Source organism: Nannobrachium achirus (assembly GCF_963921795.1).
Source record: "Nannobrachium achirus genome assembly, chromosome: 18".
NCBI lineage: Eukaryota > Metazoa > Chordata > Actinopteri > Myctophiformes > Myctophidae > Nannobrachium > Nannobrachium achirus.
In genome coordinates, this window is record NC_137825.1 from 7,463,919 (window position 1) to 7,490,321 (window position 26,403).

Sequence of the window (26,403 nt, forward strand, 5' to 3'; positions counted from 1 at the left end):
ATTGACAGATGTAAATGTCATCAGGGAAACAGACACTTCTGGTACAAGGACACAAACAGTTTGAACCAAGTCAATAATAATGAATAATGCATCTGCTAGATGAGTATCTTTGATTGATAGCACTGTTTTATAATGAATAGTGTATCTGCTAGATGAGTATCTTTAATATCACTGTTTTATAATGAATAGTGTATCTGCTAGATGAGTATCTTTGATAGCACTGTTTTATAATGAATAATGTATCTGCTAGATGAGTATCTTTGATAGCACTGTTTTATAACGAACAGTGTATCTGCTAGATGAGTATCTTTGATAGAACTGTTGTCAAGCATAGCATGTGTTTGCTAACACTTCAGATCCAGATGTGCACAGCTGGGAGGAGCAGGAGTCAGGAGGTCAAGCCAGCAGGCTCACACCTCACTCTGTTAGCCTAATGACCAGGTTACATCTCCTAGCTGGGAGCGTTGTGAGCTTGTAGATCTGCTATTTTCACTATATATTGATATTCTTTGAACATGGAGTATCAGGAGTATCTATATGTGCTTTGACTTGAGTACTGGGGTTGATTACTGCATGTGTCCATCACTGTTTATTATAGTGTCAAATGTGTGATATAACATTAATGACAACAAAACAATAATAACTAGAAGCAGTGCTCTTCCGAGCACAGGTCTCCACCAGGCCACACAAATCGGCCTGTTATAGCGCCACCATGAGGCTGATTTAAAAAATGTGGGGCATTAGCATCCAGGGAGTGTGTGTGCTCGTTTGGCAGCGATCGGGCCAACGGCGCCGGAGATTAGCTGGTAACAACCAGGCCACACAAATCGGCCTGTTATAGCGCCACCATGAGGCTGATTTGAAAAATGTGGGGCAGAGGTTCTGAATTGGCATCCAAGGAGTGTGTGTGCTCAGTTTGGCAGCGACCGGGCCAACGGTGGCGGAGATTAGCTGGTAACAAACTTGGAGGACGGACGGACGGACGGACGCACGCACGCACGCACGCACGCACGCACGCACGCACGGACGCACACACACACGGACAGGGGCGAAAACATACTCTCCCTCAGCCTTCGGCTGGTGGAGACAATAATAGCAGATTATTGTGACTTACTGTAATGTTACTGTTGACATTTACACTGTTCAACTAGAATGGAGAGAGTGTATGTATGGGAATGCAGTACCTCTTGTCAGCCAGTAGGTGTCCTACCTGACCACAGGATCTAATTAAATGTCAGAGCAGGGAGTCCACCTCCAAACCAACCACTGCAGAATGATTTACACAGAAGTTCAAAAACAGTAGTTGACATCACCTCGGCAATAGCATTGAGAAAACAAGTTTCAATTGCCAATTAATTCATTGACGGCTCAAACAAAGGGTCAAATTCTGGTTCTCCTGCTGCTGTACTGCTAAAATGTGGAACGCCCAAAGGCCTTAAGGGTTCCCCAGGCTAGCCACTGAGGGACCCCCACATATCCCTTTGGCCTAGTTAGACTTCCATGTGGGAGACCTGGGTTCAAATCCTGGGTGAAACCACACAGTAATCACTTCAGTAATCAGGCAAAAAATTTTGCATGTTTTCTGCCTGCCAGTTTGCTGCCTGTTTGTTTGCTGGCTGTTTGTTTTTTTGTTTGTTTGTTTGCTGGCTGGCTGTTAAAGGGATATTTCACTTTCAAAGAAAACCTTTGGTAATTTTATCGTCTAATCAGGCTTTTATGAACATCCTGAAAAGTTTTTAATTTGCTTGATTCAATATTTAGATATTTGATGTAAATGTTACCAGGCCCTCCAGTCCCAGGGCCTCTCCCCACCCATTGTAACTTCAAACTTCATGTTTTTTCATGTATTTTTAATAATTATTTCTTGTATTTCATTTTTTCCATTTTCCCAAATAATTATTAAAAATAAATGAAAAAAATTATAGAAAAAACACGGCCTGCTCACGTATTAGGAAGGTAGTATGAGTCAACTGAAAAAATAATGGGTGTTTTTAATGAAACATTCATGGTTAAAATGGAGTTTGAAGTTACAATGGGTGTGTGTGTGTGTGGAGAAAAGCCCTTAAGCTGCTCCCTGTTTAAAGTGGAATATCCCTTTAATTTGCTGGCTGGCTGCCTTAGCCAGTCTGAACTCCCAAGGAAGCAAGTCTGTAGCCTACTCCATATTCCACAAGTCTGCGTAGGCTATGATAATTGGCCTGAGTAACTATCTCTTCTCTATCTAACTTTTTTCTATCTTTTCTCATGCTTTGATTACATTGTTAGCGTTTGTTTCATTCATTGTTTAGTGTTTAAACCCCGGTGTGAGCGGGGGTTGACCGTTGACTTTGTGTTGACTGGCTGCTGTGTGTGCGGCGCTGCTGTCAGCGTCATGAATGAGTTTACAACTTTGACAAGGAAACACGGCTTTAAGATCTCGCCGTGCTTCTTTTGTTCAGTTGAAGAATGCAGCAAAGCTGTTGCAAAAGCGGTGGGTGTCGCGAGTGTAGTCCGCTGCCAGGATGAACGGTGGTGTTGTTATTTTCGTTGACGGAGGGAGAGAAGGCAAGCGCTATAGTTGCAAACGGTGTGAGGACACGTTTGTGTCTGTCGCGCTCGAGTCGCCACCCCGGCAACACAAGTATTGCTGTCAAATGTTCCACTGTCTAAAGTGATGAACTCATTGTGAAAGAGTTGTCAAGGTTTGGGAAGGTTGTGTCTGGAGTCTCTGGAGCCTCGGAAACCCAGGCATCCGTACAGATTCGTCCCGTATTTGAGACTGCAATGTTGCGTTCCAACGCAGGTTGTTCTGTATTTCCCAAATGCTCCATAAAGGTCTGTCACTCAAACAGTGAATTTAACAATAATGAACTGGCAGCACTCGCGGGAGGCAAGCAGGACATCCTGTGAGCGTAAACATAAAACATCCAGTGGCTCGGGGCGTCTGTCTGTCTGTCTGTCTGTCTGTCTGTCTGTGTCCATGGATTCCACTTCAGACTGCAGTCATTTACGCGGCTGCGTTGCGGTGAGCACCGCGGACTTACCCTCTACAGGCTCGAGTGTTTCGTTATTTAATAACAACACTCTAATAGTTAACAGAAGAGATGTGTAAATTCAATAGGAGACGATTAAAAACACAAAAAGTACGAGCGCACCAAACTCTCTGTGTGCGTCTCTGTCAGGTTGGTGGGGTGGGAGGAACCAGCAGCCACCAGCCAGGGACGTGCTGGGCCCCTGATTCAGCCCGGGAAAAAGAGTTGGAGAGGCCCTCATTGCGTGCTATAGCATCTCTATTGCGCTACTCAAAGATTTGCCATTTCAGATCATGACAAGTGACAAGCCAGTGGGCCAATTACTGTAGGCTACATTAGTTATATTTCGTCGTTGTCAGGTGGAAACCTTGTATGTCCAAAACCGTTTGTTTTATTTATCATTTAAAAAAATATTTAAACCAGTGAAAACAGCCGATCTACATGTGCTTGTAGATCTGCTGTTTTCACTACTTTTGTGCAACAGCCTTGTATGATGAAGCAGGGCTTTGCTTTGCGAAAAAATGTATACATTTGAAACTTGGAGATACAAGGTTTCTGTCCGACAGTGACGATTTACTTTTTTGGCTGCCCAGCCCCCAAAATGGAACGAAGGACGACATTTTATTTTTATTTTTTTCCTAATGGCAGGCCTGGACTGGCCGGGAATGAACTGGCCGTTTGGGAGTTGTCCCGCTTTTCCCAATTGGCCAGCACGTCCCTGCCACCAGCAACCCCTCTACCAGGGGGGGTATAAAACTAGACCAGGTCACCTGGTTGTGCCAGACCCGCAATGAAAACTAGTATGGCACTGAACTAACACATGAACACACAGGATTTTATAGTCTCAGCAACAAAGCGTAGTGAGCTTGTAGATCGGCTGTTTTCACTAGTATGGCACTGAACTAACACATGAACACACAGGATTTTATAGTCTCAGCAACAAAGCGTAGTGAGCTTGTAGATCGGCTGTTTTGACTAGTATGGCACTGAACTAACACATGAACACACAGGATTTTATAGGCTGAGCAGCTGGAAATGTTTGTGAGCTTGTAGATGGGCTGTTTTCACTAGTATGGCTGTGGGGCAAATGTTTTGCAGCACTGAACTAACACATGAACACACAGGAATTTATAGTCTCAGCAGCTCGTCAGCCAACTCAACTCAGCTGGTCCCGTACAGGTGACGGCACTCAAGGCAATCAGCCGAGCAAGGGAATGGGAGGGGCAGATGAGCAGTCAGAGGCAAACACAGGCACACTGAGGAAAAGAGGGACCGACCGACCGACCGACAGACCGACAAAGCCTTATGTAGGCCGACCCCCTGGGTCTGGCAATAAGGTGACATGAGATGAGATAAACCTCTGTTTGATCCCGAGAAGGAAATTTGAGATAACACAGGAGAGGTATTTTAAGCTCACGTCGTGTTGCAATGTGACACGTTGTGAGCTTGTAGATCTGCCATTTTCAAAATGTCTTTGAATTTGAACATTTTATTTTTGAAATATTTTGACAACACAAATCTTGAATGACTTGGCAAAAATACATAGTCTATAAACTAGAAAAATGCTCCTCGGAGCACGGGTCTCCGCCAGGTCAGGTAGGATATTCATACAATTTAACTTTTCATATTTTGGAAACAATTGCCAATTTCAAACTGCAAAAAGCTTCACAATATTGTGTGTTAGTTATAACTATTCTATGTATTTCAGGGGTTCGGGACTTTAAACTAGACCAGGTCACCTGGTTCTGCCAGACCCGCAATGAAAATCAGAATGCAAGGAAGGGGTGCAGCTGTGTATGAGTGTGTGTGTGTGTGTGTGTGTGTGTGTGTGTGTGTGTGTGTGTGTGTGTGTGTGTGTGTGTGTGTGTGTGTGTGTGTGTGTGTGTGTGTGTGTGTGAGACACACACGCATCTGCCCCTCCCTTCCCTTGCTCAGCTGATTGCCTTGAGTGCCGTCACCTGTGTGTGCACACTATGAGTGTGTGTGTGTGTGTGTGTGTGTGTGTGTGTGTGTGTGTGTGTGTGTGTGTGTGACACACACGCATCTGCCCCTCCCTTCCCTTGCTCGGCTGATTGCTCGGCTGATTGCCTTGAGTGCCGTCACCTGTGTGTGCACACTGAGGAAAAGAGGGACAGACCGACAGACCGACCGACCGACCGACAAAGCCTTTTGTAGGCCGACCCCCTGGGTCTGGCAAAAACGCAGACTTTTAAAGCACGCACGCCAACGCACAGCCGGAAGAGGTGTCCCTTATTTCAGCTTCTGAAAGGTGGCAACCCTAGCTGTACATGATATTAAATGACAGGACCCGAGAGTTGAAAATACATTTTAGTTAACTATGGATGGCTTAATTTGAATACACGCTGTTTGCCACAACGGAAATGTTTTGGCTGAAGAGGGGCATCTGATCAGGTCATGCCCAGAACAGCAGTCCACTTCGTCTGGGGATTGAAATGCAGCCTTTTGATTTGAAATTAGAAACCCAATTTCTAATAAAGAGGCTCGATGGGAGGGACACCAGACCGAGAAAGGAAGCACATTGGTGATGACGTAGCTCGGGAAGGCCTGCGAGGCTACTGAGGCTGACTGGACAATGGGTTACAATGCTGCATGCCCGTAGAGGCGTAGACTAATGCTACATAAAATAACGTCTGGTTGGTGGGACCAGGATGGGCCTGTACTAGAGTCCAATCAGAAGGTACTCACAGACTGTGTGTCAAGGGTCACTGGAGTGCATGTTGTAAGGAGACTGCTGGATGAGGAGCCAGCAACTGATCTGATGGGGTTGCTGCGATCAGTTTGAGAAGATTGTTTTCTCAGAGAATGTGCTAACTGTCTGTGGAGGATATGGAGCTAGAAAAGAGCTCAGAGGTGGAGAGCCGTTCCCCAGAGCTGCAGCTGTATGCTGACCCAAAGGGTCCTGAGAGACAAGTGGAACTATGGCAGTGTCAGGTACATTGACATGTACTGTTCTGTGGCTGAAAAACTGGTGCACAGGTGTTGTGGTCTGGGTGTGGAGGAGGACTTGGTGCAGAGAGGGAATGTAGAGGTGACAGCATCGAATGATCTTTTGTTTATTTGTTAGGATCCCCATTAGCTGTGCCCTAAAGCACAGCTAGTCTTCCTGGGGTCCTCATATAAAAGTTGTACATACTTTTAAAAACATACATTTGAAACAGACATACATTTAATCAATCAACAAAATAAATGTACTGCAAGCCTATGAATTGAATGTTTGTTCTTTGGTTCTAAAATATGGGAGGAGTTAGTCTGATCAAATTGTTTAACTGAAAAATGTTTTATTGTTGTTTGTTTTTTGAAAAGTGCCTGGAGCATTTTATATTATTATTGCTGTGACATATGTGAGAATATAATACTGTATATTCTATACTATAGCAGTATTGGAGAATAATGTTTAAATCTCTCTCTCTCTCTCTCTCTCTCTCTCTCTCTCTCTCTCTCTCTCTCTCTCTCTCTCTCTCTCAGTCACATCCACCCAAACCACAAATGTTTCAGGAAATGAAACTTGTATCTGAGGCTGCGTGACTGCAGTTCGTCTACTAAAGCTCAATCTACAGAAAACGACCGTTGACACCGACAGACAGACAGACAGACAGACAGAACTCATTGACAGGTAAGGACTGAACCTGAAAATCAAACATGTTACTGTACAATAGCACTGACTGTACATTATAGTACTGTAGTTTAAGAGGATGCTGATATGTCTTAATTTAATACAAATATAAAGTCTATTGAAGGCAGTTTGTGAAGACAAAATAATATATCAGCTGTTTCTCTGGGATGGGCATGGCAGTGTGTGCGACAGGCCTTATGAACAATATCAGTTTTCTTTGCAGGAATCTGATGAAAGGATACAGTAACTGAACACTAGATAGAATTAGAAACTAGTCTAGTTTCCACAACACTGCAGAAAGCCTGCTGATGTGAGGTTAGAATGACAAGGCAGACATCCAGACGTGATCGAGGCACAACCGAGAGAGCTGCCGTCTGAGTTACTTACTGATGGGTGGTGGAATCACTTATAATATAACTTCTAAATGGCATTATACTGTAGTACTTGAATATTGATACATTTATTGTTGGTTCAAAAACATCGACAACGTAGCTATTAGCTTAGCTTGACGAGATGGGTCAATCGTAGCCATATCACCACTCGTATTCACACAGCGGCCATTTTGCTATAAAGTTAATGAAATAATGCCGTGAGAGCAAAATGGCCACTGTGTGAATATAGTCTATGTAAGTGAATGCCCGTCACAGTGAGGCGGTCCCTGTGTCAGATCTGATCTGAGATCTGTGTCAACTTTGCAGTGTGATTTGTGTGTACAGTGATTACATCCAGCTGGTTCATGTTTGTACTGTACTGTATGTGGAGAGTAAATGACAGAGTGAAGAACGTGCACTGAGTCTGACTACTAGTTGTAGTTGTACATCTGAGCTTTGAGGTGTAGGCGCTATACCGTTACAACAAATGTGTTGTTTATAATTATAAATTATTATGAATATTATAATTGTATTTTCCACAGCTAAGGCTCGGGTAAATATATTGTATTATCTACATAAATAAAATACTTACAGAACATGTTATCAGGTTAACAATATTGGAAAGTAACTAAGTACATTTACTCAAGTGCTGTACTTAAGTACAATAGTTTTTTACTTTAATGGAGTATTTTACATTTTCAACTCCACTACATCTGAAAAGCAAATATTGTACATTTTACTCCACAACAATTATTTGAAAACTTTGGTTACTAGTTACTTTGTACTTTTACTTTACTTTTACGTTGGGTTAGGGTTACGTTCTAAATGTGATCCCTTTGACATATTGTCTACTTTTATCAAACATATACGTGATAACTTCTCTCTTTTATTTGCTTTATTTCCACAGAACTTAAGACAAGTGCAATGTGCATTATTTTATGGCTTGGAATTGCATTTAGATTCTGGCAATGACAATTTGATATCAAAGTCATTTGCTACATTTTCTCTCTTTTTAATAATTCTGTGCAATTAGCATATTCCAAACAAACACTAAAACAAACTAATGTACATTTATCTGCTATTTGTCTGGGTTGATATCTGTCTGCCTGCTATCAAGAGGGATAACATTAAAGATAGCTGAGCACATCTCTCTTTCAATTGCTTCAATGTTATTTGTGACTTAGCCCACATTCAACACATTTAAACTTGTGAAAATAGATAGTTATGGCTAAGGAAGACACAATAACAATTAACAATCTACTGTTTAGATTAGATGCAGTTCTTAAGTAGAGCTACAGTACATCTCTCTTTTATTTGATTTGCATTAGGCCTACTATTAACCTAAATTAGTTTTAGGTGTGCTAATAATAATTAGTCGAGCAGAGCCACTGGTAAAAAAAAAAAAAGAAAAAAAAGAAAAAAAAACGGCAATTTCAATGGCCGCTTTCAAGATGTTTTGGCCGTTATCTCTGGAACGCAAGGTCCAATCTGCTCAGTTTAAGGCTTGTTGGATGCGTGACTTCGAGGACATTAAGCTGGTGGGCCGGAGTTTGAATATCACTAATAATCTATAATATATAAACTATAGTTAATATCTCTGTATAGTTGTGCATCACAACCAGTGGTGTCGTGGGGATCTTTTCAAAAGGGTAGTGCTATTTTCTTGACGTCGCACACACCCACACACACACACACACACACACACACACACACACACACACACACACACGCACACACACACACGCACACACACACACGCACACACACACACGCGCACACACACACACACACACACACACACACACACACACACACACACACACAATGATGACCATCTTCTCCTATTTGTGAGTCTTCTGGTGGCTGTACAGTCCCATCCTGGATCCACAGCTGCGGTTGCAGACCGGGCATTCAAAAGCGGTACTGACGGGAGCAGGGGTGGCTTTGCAGGCATGCCTCTTTGCACACTTTGCTGCACGGTGTTGTGTGCGCTGGCTTTCTATGTGCTCCACTCCCTGTGCAGAGTGAGAGCGCCAGAGGTTGCGGCAGGAAGCAAGTTCCTCCAGTGAAGAGGGGTTGATCCGGCCTCTCTTCAGCGTGGTCTTCAGTTGGTCTTTGAACCGCTTCTTCTGCCCACCAGCACTGCGTTGGCCAAGGTGTAGCTGCCTGGCCGTAGAGGACTTTGCACGGGAGTCAGTCTAATATGGCTGGGCATACGGATGACATGCCCCAGCCACCTGAGTTGATGTCTGTTCAGGACAGACTCTATACTGCAGCACCTCTGTGTGTGGCACTCTGTCCTTCCAGGTGATGCCAAGGATCTTCTGGAGACATCTGACATGGAAGGCCTCCAGGCTTCTGAGCTGGTGACTGTAGATCAGGGGTGGGCAACTTTGATGATGGAGAGGGCCACTATATTTTCACATTCACTCCAGAGGGCCACGAATCGATGCATATAGTCAAAAAATAGCAAAAATTGCCGATCTACAAGCTCAAAACGCTACAAGCTCAAAACGCGTCACACTGCGACGCGTTTTGAGCTTGTAGATCTGCTATTTTTGCTATTTTTGAATTGGAATCGGGAAATCTTTTTAGCATTCTTCCTGAAAAGTAACATTCTTATTTAATTTCTATATGTTCTTATGTTAACTTTTGAACTTAAACACAAATAAACTGGACATAAAAAAGACTAGTGCTTAGACATTACGCTACTAATATAGACTGAAGTAATTGAAGTGGGTCATGTTTGCATGTTTGGAATTATAACAGCTGAAATCAATAATATATCAGTATTCCGATATTAACCTAAGGGCCGCATTAAGTGAAGGTGGGGCCGCATGTGGCCCCCGGGCTGCCAGTTGCCCATGTATGCTGTAGATCATACATGCGGCCCCCACCTTCAATTCATGTGGCCCGCAGGTTAATACCTGAATACTGATATATTATTGATTTCAGCTGTTACAATTCCAAAAATGACCTACTTTAATTCCGTCATCTATATTAGTAGCTTATGTTTTTTTTTTTATGTCCAATGTATTTGCATTTAGGTTCATAAAGTTAACATGAGTATATAAATAAATGCGTTTGAAATTAAATCAAAATGTTACATTTCAGGATTCCAATTCAAAAATAACAAACAATAATTCAGGATTCCAATTCAAAAGAAGCAAAACTGCGATGCGTTTTGAGCTTGTAGATCTGCTATTTTTGCTTCTTTTGTATGAGATACTAGAATGACAAAGTAGGACGTAGCAATATGCAATGTGGCCCTCTGGAGTGAAGGTGGAAATATAGTGGCCCTCGCCATCATCAAAGTTGCCCACCCAACTGACAGATGACCTCTGTTTTCTGGGTGTTGATGGTCAGACCCATTCTGCTGTATGCGGTTACAGCTGCAGACAGAGTGCTTTGCAGGGCCTCTGATGTGGGCACAGTGGTCGGCATACTGTAGCTCGATGATTCTTTCAGAGGTCAGCTTGGTGGTTGCCTGTAACCTCCTGATGTTAAACAGGTTACCATCCAACCTGAAGTCAATGGTGACTCCAGCCTGTTCCTCCATCATCCTATGCAACAGTGTTGTTACACAGACTAGGAAGATGTTGAACTTGACTGGAGCTGCCTTACTCCAGTCTGTACACCAAAGGGCTCAGATCTGTGTCTCCCCACTACCACTCGAGCCTAGCCTGGTTAATAAAACAGACCGCACAACACCACCCCCTGGCGGTAGTGGTGGTCTGGCACCGCCAGGCAAACTCGAGCCATCATCCCGGAATGAAACTGTCCAAGGATGTTGAGAAACTTGCGCACACACACACACACACACACACACACACACGCACGCACGCACGCACGCACACGCACACACTGAGAGAAATTCTCTCTCTCAAATCTTTTAATTTCAAGGGCTCTGAACCACCTACGGTCCACAGCATTCATTATCGTCAAAAACTAAAACAAATATATATAAAAAGAAAATCTATGAATTCAAGTCTGCAGGGTTGAGTGGGTAGTCGATAGAAAGAAAGCCATTTGGGGGTGAACTATCCCTTTAATGTGTTATTTATCCCTGCATGACCTTCTATGTGACACTTCCTCTTTCAATGACAACTTTCCTGTTCTGTAGTCCAGTGGCGTCAGTTCAGAAAAAGGTAAGGTATGGCAACATGACTGGTGTCTTTGCGGGCAAGACACAAGTCATGTTGCCATACCTTAGCAACAGGCATGATACATTTATTTTAAGAAATGTATCAACATTTCTATGGTTTCTTGGGCTGGATATGGCAGCCTGGAACAGTTGTTCAAGTGCGGCTAAACTTGGCATAATATAGTAAACGTGCCACAATTAAAAATAATGAATTGCAGCTGAGAGCTGACCTGCGGAACCTGGGAATACATACCATTTTGTCAAGATGGGGAGAAAACAAGTGTGGAGAATATAATTATAATACCTTGTTAAATGTTGCATTTGTAGTTATTTTAATGTAATTTAACAACATAATAACCAGCCCAGATAGACAAAGAGACATTCATGGGTTTATATTTTAAAGTAACTTTTATTCTCCCCCCCTGGACCCAGGGTATGGCAGCTGCATACCCCTGCCATACCCAATTGACGCCCCTGCTGTAGTCTCTGCAACTTGAACATCAGTGTCAGCATGTGGTTAACCTCTCTCTGTGTGTGTGTGTGTGTGTGTGTGTGTCTGTGTGTGTGTGTGTGTGTGTGTGTGTGTGTGTGTGTGTGTGTGTGTGTGTGTGTGTGTGTGTGTGTGTGTGTGTGTGTGTGTGTGTGTGTGTGTGTGTCTCTCTCTCTCTCTCTCTCTCTCTCTCTCTCTCTCTCTCTCTCTCTCTCTCTCTCTCTCTGCACAGGAAATGAAACTTGTATCTGTGTGACTGCAGTTCATCTACAAAACAACAACCAGACTAAACCTCAATCTACAGACAACTGTTGACAGACAGAACTCATTGACAGGTAAGGACTGAACCAGAAAATCAAACATGTTACTGTACAATAGCACTGAATAGTTTAAGTAATACTACATATTTTACAATAATACAAATACAAAGTCTATTGAAAGTAGTTTGTTTAGACAAATAATGTGTTTCTCTGGGAGGGGCGTGGCAATGTGTGATACTGAACAACATCAGGATGGGATCAGTTTGCTTTGCAGGAAGCTGATCCACTCTGGGTCTGTAGAACGGATAGGGAAACGGTGTGTTCATGTACTGTATGTGTGTGTGTGTGTGCAAATGACAGGATACAGTAGGCGGGCTCTAGACAGGATCAGAGCACTGAACACTAAATATAAACTAGTCTAGTTTCCACTGCAGAAAGCCTGCTGACGTGAGGTTAGAACAACAAGGCAGACATCCAGGCCTTGAGGCCTTGAGGCACAACGAGAGAGCTGCAGACTGATGGGTGGTGGAATCACTTATAATATAGAAATACATCGTTTAACTGATTGTATTACCAAATGAAAGCAAATAGATAATAGATAAATGTACTTTACTGTATGTATGTGTCTGTTATTGGGAGTGAAATTGTGTCTGTATGTGGCATAAATTAAATGACAGATATTGAAGAATGTGCACTGACTATCAGCGTTACAGTTTTATTATTAGTTATATGGTTTATGTACTTATTTTATTAACTAACGGTTGGTATTCTGCAGGACAGTGAACCTTACAAGCACATGTGTTGTTTATACACATACGAAGTATTATGGATATTATTAGTAGTGTTTTTCCCACACCCCAGGACTATAGTGTTATAAGCAGATTATAATACATATAAGAAAAGGGTTCTTAGCAAGTGTTACCTAAGCATATTTAGAAAAATCTACCAGCTCACAATGTGGTGGAGTAAAAGTACAATATTTTCCTTTGGTAGCAGAGTAGAAGTACAAGTATTGGAAATTGGAAATACTCAAGTTAAGTAAAAAAACCTTAAAATTGTACTTAAGTACAATACTTAAGTAAATGTAAGTAAGTAAATCACACCACTGATTATCCAACTAAACTTAATGTTTATTTTTAGGCTATATTTCAATACATTATTTAATGGAAAATGATAAGCTTTCCTAAACCAAGCCCTGTTTCCATGATTATATATTACCGTATGTTTATGTTTATGTTCTGCACTATAGCTTATTCTACAGTTTAACCAAACACAATGATTGTCAACCGTTTTAATTTCAAAGACCCCCTTTTTGATAGACATTAGTCTATGGGCCATTTGATATGATTTTCCTCTCTGGGACTCCAATCTACAGTACATGCTCAAAAGCCAGTGTTACCTTTAACTCAGTGTTTACATGACTAAATGACTAAAATCTTTCCCCCTCCTGAAAGAGGCTAAAATCACATAGCCTATGGGTAGAATAAAAGTGTGTGTGTCTGTGCCCTTACAAACAACAATGTTAGGCCACACTGTATCTAGCCTCGCGTAGCCAGGCTTACTCATCTGCGAAGAGAAAAGCCTGGTCACAATATCAGGCAGAGACCGTTCAACTTCCGCCGTGAGAATTTCACCGGAAGACTACAACGCATGACGTAACTTCCGTTAAACACAGCACTTCCGCCACTTCCGCTAGAACCAACCGGAAGTCATATTGTGGCCAGGGTGCACTATACTGATTCCTGACACCTGACAGTAAGCAGTTATTCAAGAGATACAGAGTTAGGTTCTGATCAGCTAGGCGTAGGGCTGCAACTTGATACATGTTTTTAGCGATTATTCTATTGATAATCTTTTCAATGAATTGAATAATCAAGAGGTACAATTAACAATTAACAACTTAAGCATTATGTTTATACTTCATCACACAATGGTGTCTTTTTTTTGATTGATTATTTTATTAGACAAAAATGGAGAATAGTACTAGTATAGTCAATCAATTCAAATGTAGTACATTACAAGTTAAACACCCTGCCTAAAAGGAACATCCTAAATAAGATCTTTTACGGTATTTTTTACGTTGGAAGCCCTCTGTATTTAATTCATGGACATAATAAATAGCAAGCAAAAGAAAACATTCAATAATATCGCAGTTGTAAAAAACATATACTGTATAGGATCGGGGAAACAAGGGGGTGGGGCTCCGGCTAAGGTAAGGGGGGGGGGGGGCTATGGGAGAAGCAAACCTCCTTCTCTGGCCTCCTGAAAGGTGAATTTTCAGGGCAGTTTTGAAGGATGCCAGTGAGCTACATGTTGTAAGGGAGGTAGTCAAGGAATGTTTCCTATAAAGACATGCCCAAATATAGGTGTTGGTCATTTTGGTGGGGGCCAAGAAGGCCAGCATGTGCATCGTTGACCTTCAATGTATCCATATGTAACGCCCGGGATTCGAACCCTGCCAGGTCTCCTAAGAAATAAGTCAACATCTTAACCGCTAGACCAAAGGAGTATCTTTATGGATCAGGGGAGAGTTAGAGGTTTTAGGCCATCAGGTTGACGTTGTGAGCCACCAGTCCAGTGATTGCGACCGTCAGGTCGCAGTTTAGTTGCGACCGTCAGGGAGCAGTTTACTATGAAAACCTCCACATGCCGTCCGTCCATCGGTCGGTCACACGTCACACGTCACACCTTTGCCCTGCTCATATCTCCGCATCAGTATATAGGGCTTGTTTGTTTATTGTATGACATCACGCCACATTATCAGCTGTGGACTCTGTGATGTCATCGTATCGCATCAGTATATAGGGCTTGTTTGTTTATTGTATGACATCACGCCACATCATCAGCTGTGGACTCTGTGATGTCATCGTATCTCCATATATGGCCATCTCCGTATATGGAGATATAAGTCGTCCATGCCCAAGTATGGGCTGGTGAGGTCAGACTTTGTGTGATGCGTAGGTTATCTCCATATATGGAGATTCAACATTCCAGGCAATGCTCTCTTCCCTGGTGAGAATTGCCCCTTTATATAGGGCTTGTTTGTGTATTGTATGACATCACGCCACATCATCAGCTGTGGACTCTGTGATGTCATCGTATCTCCATATATGGCCATCTCCGTATATGGAGATATAAGTCGTCCATGCCCAAGTATGGGCTGGTGAGGTCAGACTTTGTGTGATGCGTAGGTTATCTCCATATATGGAGATTCAACATTCCAGGCAATGCTCTCTTCCCTGGTGAGAATTGCCCCTTTATATAGGGCTTGTTTGTGTATTGTATGACATCACGCCACATCATCAGCTGTGGACTCTGTGATGTCATCGTATCTCCATATATGGCCATCTCCGTATATGGAGATATAAGTCGTCCATGCCCAAGTATGGGCTGGTGAGGTCAGACTTTGTGTGATGCGTAGGTTATCTCCATATATGGAGATTCAACATTCCAGGTGTAACTATGGCTACCCGTATGACGTGAGAGGTGGAGGTTGTGATATTTGTGGAGATAAGCGACCAACGGTCGCTTATCTCCCGATTAGGGAGTCTTACTGGTATCAAAACCTTCACCGGCCGTCCGTCGGTCGGTCGGTCGGTCGGTCGGTCACACGTCACACGTCACACCTTTGCCCTGCTCATATCTCCGCATCAGTATGACATCACACTGCTGACATCAGTATGACATCACACCGTACACAAATGACCCTTATATAAGACCGGCATTATCTACCGACAGATTGGTAACAATGAATCCACTTTCACGATGTAAAGTCCAGTTCAACATTTCAAACACCAAAAATGGTAAAATACCAAACAATACATGTTCTCAGGGTTCTTGAAGATCAAGAGTCTTGGTCAAATACTTATGTTGGTTTCTGCACTGATCATTTATACAATTCAGCTGTGTTTGCTCGCGTCATCATGATGAGGTCATAAATCAGCCATGCCCAAATATAGATTTTACGGGTTTACATGCTTACTCAGTTATTCGTTATGTGAAAGTCCTATGACGTCTATGATATCTGACATCATAATACATACATTCCCTTTTATGCCCATAAATGGAGATCCCCTCTGTAGAACCAGCCACTGACATCACTGTAATGTCAGGGGAACCAAATCCCTTTTATGCCCATATATGGAGATCCCTGTGATGCCAGGGGAACCAAATCCCTTTTATGCCCATATATGGAGATATGGAGATCCCTGTGTTGCCAGGGTAACCAAATCCATTTTATGCCCATATATGGAGATCCCTGTGATGCCAGGGGAACCAAATCCCTTTTACGCCCATATATGGAGATCCCTTATGTCATCAATATTAAGCCCATATCTGTGAATATCTATGGGTACCAGATGTCTCCATATATGGTTAATGGTCCGATATACATCACTGGCCAGAAGACCAATAAATGGTGCAACCTCGCCCTTTGCTTTTCTCCCTTAGGCATCTTACTGGTAGGTAGTTTAATGAGGAATGCAGTATGGTGGTAGGTAGGTAGTTATGGCCTTTGATGTAAGATTTTCACTTTCTAGGATAACTATATTTGCTATTCCCAGATGATGCCCTTTTAGGGTACCCCTCATGCCAATATATGGAGATCCCCAGGCTTTACTAATTAACATAAGTGTTATGCCCATATATGGAGATCATTGTCCCAATGTCATCAGATATATGGGCATAAATGGACACAGGCAAACTAGATGGGCTGTATGGATATCCAGATGTGTGATGTAAGTGTTTTATTCCAAATGTGGCACCCCACAGACATATTTCCAGAAACAAAATCCCTTTCATGCCCATATATGGAGATTTCTGATGTCATCAATCCCAGGCCCTGTAAAAACATGGTTGCTATGGTAAACAGTTGGTTGCTAGGGTAAACAGTTGGTTGCTAGGGTAAGAAAACATGGTTGCTATGGTAAACAATTGGTTGCTAGGGTAAACAGTTGGTTGCTAGGGTAAAAAAACATGGTTGCTGTGGTAAACAGTTGGTTGCTAGGGTAAACAGTTGGTTGCTAAGGTAAAACACATGGTTGCTATGGTAAACAGTTGGTTAGTAGGGTAAACCTTCAATGATTTTGACATCTTGTTACTAATCTGTCGGTAGATAATGCCGGTCTTATATAAGGGTCATTTGTGTACGGTGTGATGTCATACTGATGTCAGCAGTGTGACAGGATCCCGATTAGGGAGTCTTACTGGTAGTGATTGTTTTATTATAGGACTGAGCTGTCATAAATATATGACATTTGTAGGCTAAATGCCAATAATGTATTTCACTGATACATAGGCAATACTAATTATTAAATACAAACCAGGAAAAAAACATTGTAATGCCTGGGATTCAAACTCGGGTGTTACATTGGTGCAGTGACCCGGGTCGGGTTTCCCTGTGGGAGGAGGTCAAAAGGTGGGTGAGTGTAGCAGATTGACTCACTGCCTCAGCCTGATGGTCTCCCCCAGTCCATAAGAATATCCCTTTGGCCTAGTTAGACCTCCATGTGGGAGACCTGGGTTCAAATCCTGGGTGAAACCACACAGTGGGTAACAGTAATCAGGCAAAAATGTTGCATGTTTTCTGCCTGCCAGTTTGCTGCCTGTTTGTTTGCTGGCTGTTTTTTTTTTTTTTTGCTGGCTGGCTGGCTGTTAATTTGCCTGCTGGCTGCCTTTGCAAGTCTGAACTCCCAAGGACGCAAGTCTGTACTCCACAAGTCTGCGTATGATAATCAGCCTGAGTAACTATCTTTTCTCTATCTAACTTTTCTTTTCTCATGCTTTGATTACGTTGTTAAAGCGTTTGTTTCATTCATTGTTTAGTGTTTAAACCCCGGTGTGAGCGGGGGTTGACCGTTGACTTTGTGTTGACTGGCCGCTGTGTGTGCGGTGCGGCGCGGAGGCGGCCACGCTGCTGTCAGCGTCATGAATGAGTTTACAACTTTGACAAGGAAACACGGCTTTAAGATCTCGCCGTGCTTCCCTTGTTCAGTTGAAGAATGCAGCAAAGCTGTTGCAAAAGCGGTGGGTGTCGCGAGTGTAGTCCGCTGCCAGGATGAACGGAGGTGTTGTTATTTTCGAAGAGGTTCTATGAGATAATGTTCTAATAAACTGTCTGTAGAGGACATGGAGCTAGAAAAGAGCTCAGAGGTGGAGAGCCGTTCCCCAGAGCTGCAGCTGTATGCTGACCCAAAGGGTCCTGAGAGACAAGTGGAAATATAGCAGTGTCAGGTACATTGACATGTACTGTTCTGTGGCTGAAAAACTGTTGCACAGGTGTTGTGGTCTGGGTGTGGAGGAGGACTTGGTGCAGAGAGGGAATGTAGAGGTGACAGCATCCAATGATCTTTTGTTTATTTGTTTATTTGTTAGGATCCCCATTAGCTGTGCCCTAAAGCACAGCTAGTCTTCCTGGGGTCCTCATATAAAAGTTGTACATACATTTAAAAACATACATTTGAAACATACATACATTTAATCAATCATACAGAATAAATGTACTGCAAGCCTATGAATTGAATGTTTGTTCTTTGGTTCTAAAATATGGGAGGAGTTAGTCTGATCAAATTGTTTAACTGAAAAATGTGTAATTGTTGTTTGGTTTTTGAAAAGTGCCTGGAGCATTTTATATTATTATTGCTGTAACATATGTGAGAATATAATACTGTATATTGTATACTATAGCAGTATTGGAAAATAATGTTTAAATGAAAAGGTATTTTTAAAAGTCAAAGTCTCTCTCTCTCTCTCTCCCACACACACACACACACACACACACACACACACACACACACACACACACACACACACACACACACACACACACACACACACACACACATACACACACACGCTCGCTCGCTCGCTCACTCAGTCACTCAGACACACACACACACACACACACACACACACACACGCGCACACACACACACACACACACACACACACATCCACCCAAACCGCAAATGTTTCAGGAAATGAAACTTGTATCTGAGGATGTGTGACTGCAGTTCGTCTACTAAAGCTCAATCTACAGAAAACGACCGTTGACACCGACAGACAGACAGAACTCATTGACAGGTAAGGAACCTGAAAATCAAACATGTTACTGTACAATAGCACTGACTGTACATTATAATACTGTAGTTTAGGACGATGCTGATATGTCTTAATTTAATACAAATATAAAGTCTATTGAAAGCAGTTTGTGAAGACAAATAATATATCAGCTGTTTCTCTGGGATGGGCATGGCAGTGTGTGTGACAGGCCTTCTGAACAATATCAGGCTGAGATCAGTTTTCTTTGTAGGAATCTGATGAAAGGATACAGTAACTGAACACTAAACTAGTCTAGTTCCCCCCACACTGCAGACAGCCTGCTGGCGTGAGGTTAGAACCACAAGGCAGACATCCAGGCCTGTGAGGCACATTTGAGAGAGCTGCCGTCTGAGCTGCTTACTGGTGGGTGGTGGAATCACTTGTTGCGCACGTCAGGTCGCAGTTACTATCAAAACCTCCACCGGCTGTCAGTCTGTCCGACCATCCGTCCATCCATACGTCGTAGAATGAAACACTACATGAAAAACCGATTCAGACATGCAGCGAACGATACATCACGATTTCAGACGTCAATTGTACCGATACACACTGAATGAAACGATTCACTTGTAGTTGTATCGCACACGTTTGTATTGCGATTAAGATACGTATTCAATAATCTCAGCATCCCTAGTAGAGAGTGAACAGGAAAGGTGAAAGCACAGTGCCCTGTGGGGCACCCGTATTGCTCACCATCACATCAGACCGACAGCTCTGAATGAGAATATCCCTTTGGCCTAGTGGCTAAGAAGTTAGACTTCCATGTGAGAGACTTGGGTTCAAATCCTGGGTGAAACCACTCAGTAATCAGGCAAAAATGTTTTCTGCCAGCCAGTTTGCTGCCTGTTTGTTAATTTGTTGGCTGCCTGTTTGGGGTGCCCGCTCAGCCCATCCTCACAGACTGGCATTGTTTCATGCCACCCATACTGTGCTCTAGTCTACACCCTGTTGACATTTTACTACTCACGTGCTCCTGTCTGCATTTGGGTCTGGCACTTTTGCAATCATGACACATTGAGCAAAGTCTGGAGATATTGTACAGGTGATATTGTGACAAATTGGAATTGGAGTGCATTTTAGTAGAGCATAGTTAGCTTAAGGCACTAGAGGTAAAACAAACAAGCAAATTTCCATATCAATATCATAGAAACGGGGGAAATGAATGTGAGTATTTTGGATGTCTCTCATTTCTCTTGTTGTTTTTCAGTTCATTCTTTTCTAATGATGTTGTGTCATGTGTGGACATGATCAGATGTTTATAGGAAGGAAACCAGTTTGACAACCTTTCTCTCTCTGTGTGTCCCCGTACCCAGCTTCACCACTTCATCTCACCAGGACATAGAAAACATTTTAATATCAGGTACCAACTTGTATCTGACTCCTCCTCTTCTGACTCCCACCCCGTTCTGTGGAAACTTTACTCTGTCTGTCTGTCTGTCTGTCTGTCTGTCTGTCTGTCTGTCTGTCTGTCTGTCTGTCTGTCTGTCTGCCTGCCTGCCTGTCTGTCTGTCTGTCTGTCTGTCTGTCTCTCTCCGCCCATCTCGTAAGGTTGACGTAACTGCTAGTGGTTCTCAAACAGTTTTATTCATCTATTTCGAAGACCTCCTGCCTGTTTGTTTGCTGGCTGCCTCGTTGGTTGCCTGCGTGTTTGCTGGCTGCCTGCTTGTGGTGCCCACTCACCTCATCCTCACAGGCTGGCATTGTGCCATGCCACCCATACTGTACTGTACACCCCCCCCCCCCTCATATGTGTGAATTAAAGGAATAGTTCAACCTCCAAATGGCTTTTTTCTTATCGATTACTCACCCCATGGAGACTTGAATTCAAATGCAGACAGGAACATGTCAAAAAGGTTTTAAAGGGATAGTTCAGAATGTTGCATTCCTAAGCCAATCATTTCATTAGACTCATTGTGTCTCCATAGGGAACCACTGCTGGTCATCACATTATTGGATTTGTGAATGCAACAATAAATACGTTTTTGGGTGAGGTGAACTGTCCCACTAGACTAGAGGTAAAACAATGTACAATGTTTTAAGTTCCATATCAATGTCATAGAAACGGGTGAAATGCTAATGATGATGTGTCATGTGTGGACATGATCTGATGTTTATGTGGGAAGGAAACCAGTTTGACAACCTTTCTCTCTCTGTGTGTCTCTGCCCCCAGCTTCACCACTTCATTCAACTGACTCCTCCTCTCTCTCTCTCTCTCTCTCTCTCTCTCTCTCTCTCTCTCTCTCTCTCTCTCTCTCTCTCTCTCTCTCTCTCTCTCTCTCTCACTCTCTCTCTCTCTCTCTCTCGCTCTCTCTCTCCGCCCATCTTCCCTCGCCTCTTCTTTCTAAACAGGTAAATGAATCTTGCATCTGACACAGTGCAATCTGGCTAGCCATCGTCAAGGAAAAGTTTGGTCGCTCTTTTCACTTGACTGGAGCTCAGTTGTAACTCGAGCTCAGTTAGGCTGTTCTTGAGAGACTAGACACAGTGAGACTCCAGTTCAACTACAGAACAACTTATAGACCAAAGCTCATTCTACTGACAACCGCCAAGGACAAACAGAACTCATTGACAGGTAAGGACTGAACCAGTTTTTATGTATTTATTTATATGTTTATTTGACAGGGACAATAAAAACAATGTATCAAGTTATAAAAACATGAATTTGCGACCCCAGTCCCTGGTTAGGTCCTTATATACTGTACATATATACAGTATACCTAAAAAGTCTATTACAAAAAGTACATGCATGAAGCTCTAATCTAAAAAAGTACAACTTCTGTACAAAATTACAGTCATTCCCAAATTACAGTCAGAAAGCAGTGACATTAACATTCTAAAATGTGCCTATTATGTTCACAGCTTTGGTTTGATTTTAACCAACATTTAACTTTTTCATAAAATATTTTGAGGTTTGAGTTTGTTTGTTTTTTTAGTTGGTACTTGGTAGGGCATTCCACAAGTGTATCCCTTTTACTGAATACGATGACTGACCAACAGTGGTGCTGCTCATTGCTACCTTGTGGTCGCCATTTCCTGATCCCCTTGTGATGTACCTGTCTGTCCCTTTCACCTGAGGACAAAGTACTGCTGCGGCAAGAAAAAACAACACACACATTTGATGGTGTTACATTGTACAATAGAACCATATGACTGTACATTTATTATACTGGTAGTATACATGTTTTAAAATGTCTTTATTAAATACAGTCTATTGGAAGAAGTTTGTGAAAACAGATCATATCAGGTGTTTCACTAGGATGGTGTGGCAGTGTGTGCTTCTGAACATTATAGACTGGACTGGGATCAGTTCCCTTTGCAGGTTGATCTGGGTCTGTAGAGAGGATATGGAAAGTGTGTTTGCTGTACTTGCTGTACACACTGTGTGTGCATGCGTGCGTGCTTGCGTGTGTGCGGGCAGGCGTGTGTGTGTGTGTGTGTGTGTGTGTGTGTGTGTGTGTGTGTGTGTGTGGTGTGGGTGTGTGTGTGTGTGTGTGGGTGGGTGTGGGTGTGTGTGTGTGTGTGTGTGTGTGGGTGTGGGTGTGTGTGTGTGGGCGGGCAGGCGTGCGCATGTTCAAGATCAGATCAGGTGGATCAGACAGCCATCAGAGCGCTGAACAGTACATAGAAACTAGTCTTCCCACACATACTGCAGTCAGCCTGCTGGTGTGGTCAGGTACTGCAGTTAGCCTGCTGGTGACGTGAGGTTAGCAGTGGTGTAAAGTAATGCAACAAAATATTATTGAACTGGAGTCTCCATGGCGTGTGTAATCAATAGAAAAAAAAGTCATTTTGGGGATGAACTACTCCTTTAACTTCTAAGATTAGTTTGATGAGATGAACCAATGAGAGTCGTCCGGGAACGAATGTGCATCTCCTGATTTTTAAGTCACTCCTGTCGGTAGATCTGGGTCAAATGGTTTCACAGTGATGTTTACACTGATTACATTCCAACAGGTTGATGTTGGAATAATTGACAGTGAGGAATGTTCTGTGACTAATGACTATCACATACTGCAGTGGTTCTCAACATGTGGGTCGGGACCCCCAGGGGGTCCCTAGATGACAGTGAAGTGACAATTTAAGGGTTTTTAAGACATATTTAATATCTAAATGAAACCAATTTTACATACAACGCGTCGCATAACGCATGAGCTTGTAGATCTGCTATTTTCAATATTTATTGTTGTCAAATTATTAATACAACAATGCAAACATTTTAAGTAACAAGTACTAACTTTACTTTAACTTCACTTTAACTCCATTACAAACATGACCAAGAGTATCTACTGTATACTTAGACTCAAGTACTGGGGTTGAGTGTCCAGTGTCCACCACTGTTTATTATGTAGTCAAATGTGTGATCTAACAGTAATGACAACAAAACAATAATAACAGCAGATTATTGTGACTTACTGTATTGTTACTGTTTTACAGTTCAAACAACAGCTGTAGACAGGATGTCCAGTGGAACCTCAGCTTCCATCAGAGGTGAGTTCTATTAAAACACATGAAACCAACAAACTGATACTGGTTTAGTCACATCTGTGATCTTTATGAATATTATGTTTACTCTTCCAACCAGGGAAGAACAGCGACCCGTCAGAACTGAGAATTGTTCTGATCGGGGGAAGTGCTGGACCCAGTGGACGCAATGGAAAGAGTTCAGTAGGAAACGTGATATTAGGCAGAGATGTTTTTAAAACAAACAGAACAATTAAGAGTGTCATGAGACAAGAGTTAGTGTCAGGGAGACAGATCAGTGTAGTGGACACTCCAGGATGGTTGTCTTATGATCCCCTAGATCTGACCCCAAAACTGACTCAGTTAGAAATCCAACAGAGTGTGAATCTGTGTCCTCCAGGTCCCCATGTCTTTGCCCTGGTGGTGAGACTGGACAGCCCATATGTAGGAACAGGGATGTCAGCAGAGGAGCATGTGAGATTTCTCTTCAGTGACAGAGCGTGGAAACACACTATTGTGGTGTTCACTGTAGCTGATAAAAGCAAAATGAGACCTGATCTCATTAGATCTAACCCTGAATTAAGATATCTTACTGAGAAATGTGAAGGCCGCTTCCATGTTCTTAACATCAGTGACAGAGGAGATGGTAGTCAGGTCACAGAGCTGCTGCAGAAGGTAGATCAGATGGTGACTAGTAATGGTCACTATGAGACAGAAGAACACGTCTCAGAGGAACTGAAGGAGATGGAGAGATCTATCAGAAGAAGAGCAGAACAAAGGAGGGCAGACGCTCAGAAACAATCAACTGGACTTCCAAAAGCTGTTGGTATGTTTTGTTTTACTTTAAGAAAGAATATTTTATTAGTCTGTCTGTCTGTCTGTCTGTCTGTCTGTCTGCCTGTCTAACCATCTGTCTGTCTGTCTGCCTGTCTAACCATCTGTCTGTCTGTCTGTCTGTCTGTCTGTCTGTCTGTCTGTCTGTCTGTCTGTCTGTTTGCCTGCCTGCCTAAAGCCTGTATCAGAGTCTACGGTGGAGACCTATCCCCCGCAAATTTGAGGTGGAAAGCTTTCCACCTCAAGTCAGAAAATAAGTGCAGGCCATCATAGTCACGGCCCACAGTGAAGTCCTTTACCCCGTCTAGACCGGTTCAGGTCGACCAATCAGTGAACGGGGTGTAGAGCCTGTCTGTCTGATAGTAAAAACAGAGAGATGTGTTGGGATTCACGGTGGAAAGCTCTACACCGTGAGGAATGATGTAACGCTGTAGTTTCATGACTCAAAAAGACTCGAAAAGACTACACCGCGGTGTAAAGCCTTCCACCGCGGACCCGACTATGATACGGGCTTGACTGTCTGTCTGTCTGTCTGTCAGTCTGTCTGTCTGCCTGCCTGTCACCGGACGCGGGCGGCTCCGCAGCGTCGCAGTATTGACATGCGTGACGGCCGGACTACATCAAGGCTTTTCACTTGCGCCAGTGCGTAGCATTTACTGCGTGGGCACAACGCGTTTGGAAAGATCCAATAGATATCGGTTGGGCTTCACCAAGGCTTTTTACGCGTGTTAGTGCGTATGCGGGGCGTGTGCGGCTGTGCGCGTTTTGGAAAGATCCAATATATATCAATTCAGCCGGCTACACCAGTGAACAACGGACACGCATTCCCTAAAAATAGGATCGGTTCTATTTGTTATATACGAGTATGCATTTTGTACACAAACTCCCATGGTCTCCCGCACCTACCCCCTCCTCGGTGTAGCCAGGGGCTTTTCGCACATGCACAGACAGCGCGCGCTTGCGTGCATATTTTCTGGTGTAGCCCGGCCGTATCATGATACCGGCTACACCAGGCTCACGGGTAGCGCAAGCCCTGGATACGCATGCTGTTCTATTTTGTACACGCGCGTATGTGTTTTGTACACAGACTCCTCAGGTCTCCCGCACAAATACTCCCTCCTTGGTGTAGCCAGGGGCTTTACGGACAGCGCACGAGTGTGCGCACATTTTCTGGTGTAGTCCGGCCTTGAAGTGTCACGCGGTAACACCAACTGGATGTGGCGCGCTGCCACGTAGCGTAGGCTATCCATTTCCCCCGGTGGGGAGAACATTCTCTCTGCGCAGCAACGCTGGAAAAATAGAACAGCGGCGTATCGACGCGGCAGGCGAGGCGGCAGACTCGCACCTGCGTGTGTCTGACACCACCGGTGAGGGTTAACCCGCATTTACACCAAGAAAAAATACACGGCGTAAAAGCGCATAGGAACGCAATTCTGCGTGACTTCAGTCCGTGAGGCTGTTGTTGATTGACAGTCACTCTGTCCCTGTCATTTCACACAGACACACCTACACGCAGAGCAGCACTGCTTTCATTGGCTTCAAGAGCTCACGCACGCACAAGATTTGAATAATGTTGGACGAGACGAACTTCATTCAAATCTCTGTCGGTCTGATGCGTGCGCTCAGCGAGAAATTGGGCGTTTTTTGCCGTATCGCACTAGACAGGCTCCACCTAATTCTCTATTTGAAATGAATGGGATGCGTGCGCTCACACATGCAACACGTGCTGTGCATGAATAGGCCTTTAAGGCCTATTCACACTACACTGGTGTTGCGTCAATCGGATTGAAGGCGCACAGAATTGTGTTCCTACGCGCTTTTACGCTGTGTATTTTTTCTTGGTGTGAATGTGGGTTTACACCAACTGGTACGGCGAGGCGGCAGACTCGCACCTGCGTGTGTCTGACACCACCGGTGAGGGTTAGTTCATTGAAAATAATGGGGTGTATGTTGTGTATGTTTTGACGCACCGTGTCTGCGCCGCCTCCACGTCCGGTGTGTTTCCCTTGATTATAGTCTCATAAACTATTAGACAGATGAGCATCATATCTCTTGTGCACAATGTCATCAAGCCAAGGACCTCAATTCCAGAATAGTTTT